At 33.2% G+C, this 3,094-nt stretch overlaps 1 non-coding gene across 1 annotated transcript; it reads right to left on the reverse strand.

The window, feature by feature from the left end:
- Positions 1 to 1,398: 1,398 nt before the first annotated feature.
- On the reverse strand, positions 1,399 to 1,471 carry Trnar-ccg (transfer RNA arginine (anticodon CCG)). Its single transcript has one exon. It is a non-coding gene; the product is annotated as a tRNA-Arg (tRNA).
- Positions 1,472 to 3,094: the final 1,623 nt, after the last annotated feature.

The following is a 3,094-nucleotide window of genomic DNA, read 5'->3' on the forward strand; positions in this document are numbered from 1 at the left end:
CCATAATTACCGACTTCCCGATTTCCTATCACTTGGTGTTGGGAATTAAATTGTCCATGTTGATGGGCTGCATATAATTGTGTAACACCATGGGCATCTTCGTTAATCCTTATAGGGAAACTTCACAGATCCTACTGTTCTCTCTCGAGGCCCTCGCGGGTTGCCTTGCAAGTAAGCAAAGGAGTTACATGCCAGGATCCCATGATTTTTAGAAACATGTTCCTGTGTAACCATCATATATATTTTCATGAACATATTTAAGATTAGAATGCTTCTTTTTGTAATTTTATTCGGGTGTAGAAGCGTTGACCAAAGTACATTTTGTATGATAAAAATGTGCATACGGTCAACGATTTTACAACACTATAGAATTGCGTATGATTACATTTTGCTTGCATTGATCATGTTGATATGATGATAAAAACACGATTCCTATCAAGTTTTTCTTTTATTTACATGTTCACTTTATTGTTGAAACGCGTTTTATCTTGAATGCTACATTTCATATTGAAATTAAGACTAATTTCAGAATCAGCTGCTGTTAACCAATCAAAATAATGTATTATAATGAAACATACATGTAATGTAATTCTAAATTTTTGAAGGAACATATATTTAATCTAATTAATACAAATATTGCCATAAACACGTGTATATACTAGACTATCTTTATCTTGTCGTACTCTAATTCGCAGAAAATTTTCTATAAGCATTAATTTTTACCATGAGACCTCGCATAAGAAATGCGGTCACCTCACAGTGCAAGTGCGAAGGAAAAATGTGATGAAATAAACGGTAAACATACGTGGAATGCAGGTAGAGCAAATTGATTCTAAAATAAAAAAGAAAAAAAGTTACACTAAATCATTTAAAAGCTGAAAGGTATGACAAAATTTAGTAAACAAATAGAATCGCATGGAAATACAAAAAAGACATGACACCTCGCACATGTCGCATTAGAACTTCGGCGAACGCACAGTGCAAGTGCGAAAAAACACCCGTGGTGAAATAAAAGAAAACAGATTATGTGGAACGTTTAAGCGTTAATTGATTCTAAAACTATGTTTATACACCAGAAATGCAAGGAAATATAGAAAAAAAAACATTCAATATTTATTTCAAATGTTTTACAAAAAAAGTGCACAGAGGAATAAGTTAAGTCTTGGTTCAACTAGTTATCAAAGATACCAGGATTATAATTTAGTACGCCAGACGCGCGTTTATCCTTCGCATTTGAATTACTAGTACATCGTTTCGTGTCTTTAAACAAAAAAAATCTAAATATTTTCTTCAAGTCCGGCATTTAATTTTGGGAAATGGGAAAATTATGTAAAATATTTGATTTTACTGATTTGCCTAATTGCAACACCAAAAAAAAGTAAAAGAAAATAATAACTTCGACCCTGATGGGACTCGAACCCACAATCTTCGGCTCCGGAGGCCGACGCCTTATCCATTAGGCCACAGGGTCATCGCTTTGCCTGGATAATATTTTATATTTATTTGACAGCTGGCCTGAGATATTTAAACTTAGATATATCATTCCACAGGACGGCTTTTTTCCTGTTGATTAGCACAATGTTGAAAGTATATAAAAGTATTGACCATTCCTAAAATAGTTTTGAAATATTTGAAATAGCGAACTTACAATAAAAAGTCCCGAAAAGTCCGAAAGTATTATTTTAAAAATATCTTAACTCGTGACGAAAGACATCCTCGACACTATTTTCCCAATAAACTTATAACCGGCTTGAAATTTGAATACCGGGAAAAGGGTTCATTATAACCGAGACTACTATAGAACTGTTATAATAGTCTCATATCATACTAGCATTTAGAAGCGAACATTGTAGCACACGTGTTTATGGCAAATTTTTCACAGATGATTTCTAGACCCTGTACAAAGAGAGATAACGCAAATTTGTTCATTTTGTTTTACATGTATAGTTATTTTTAAAGATAAAATTTGTGTTTTATTATCATGCTCCCACCGTCAAAAATAAATAATACTGGTTTATTGTCTGTCATTCTTATTTTTTCTCAGAAGGACATATAAATATCACCGTGACCCAGTTCATAATTACAGAGAAAAAAAATATATACCATTTTACATGTTCAATGATAGAATATGTAATAAAAGGGACGGGGAAAATAACCAAGACCATAACGTGTTGGATCACCTGTTCTACAAAAGCATGTGTATTGGTGGACATCGTGACCCCCCCCCCCTCCCCCCCGGCTTTAAAATGAATCTTGATGAGTAAACTTGACTCGATTTCACTGGAACCATCAATAAAATCGTACCTGTTTACCACGTGCACAGGCACTTGTCTCAGAAAAAAATCCCATATACCTTAATATAACACAGGCACTTGTCTAAAAAAAAAAAATCATATATACCTTAATATTACGGAAGCCGATAAGGGCCATTCAAAAAAAAAAAATTATGTCGTAATTACGACATAGCATGTCGTAATTTCGACATAACATGTCGTTATTACGACATCACTATGTCGTAATTTCGACATAACATGTCGTTATAACGACATCGCTATGTCGTAATTTCGACATATCATGTCGTAATTTCGACATATCATGTCGTAATTTCGACATATCATGTCGTAATAACGACATCACTATGTCGTAATAACGACATCGCTATATATAAAAGAATATGTATTATGATTGCCAATAGACTAAATGACACAGAAATTAACAACTATAGGTCATCATAATGCCTCCAATGATTAGAAAAGCCCCACATAGTCAGCTATAGAAGAGGGAGGACAGATACCAGAGGGAAAGCCCCCGAAATGCTGTGTGGCAGACAGTGTTATTAATTAATTATTAGCTCCCTTGGTAAAACTCCAAATTTCATATTTAATGTATTTCATTGTTAAGTAATTTACATGAAGCTTAATTAGTACTTATTTGTTAATTGCATAGACTTTGCTATTTGAATTCATTGGTTAAAGATATTTATTTATATTGTAAAGTTTAATATTTGCATCGTCGCAAAATCTTTGGTTACCTTCTTTGAATAGATTCAGTGAGAAACTTATATATTTTATAGATCCCATGTAATTACACCGAC

The sequence above is a fragment of the Mytilus galloprovincialis genome, chromosome 2 (genome assembly GCF_965363235.1).
Source record: "Mytilus galloprovincialis chromosome 2, xbMytGall1.hap1.1, whole genome shotgun sequence".
NCBI lineage: Eukaryota > Metazoa > Mollusca > Bivalvia > Mytilida > Mytilidae > Mytilus > Mytilus galloprovincialis.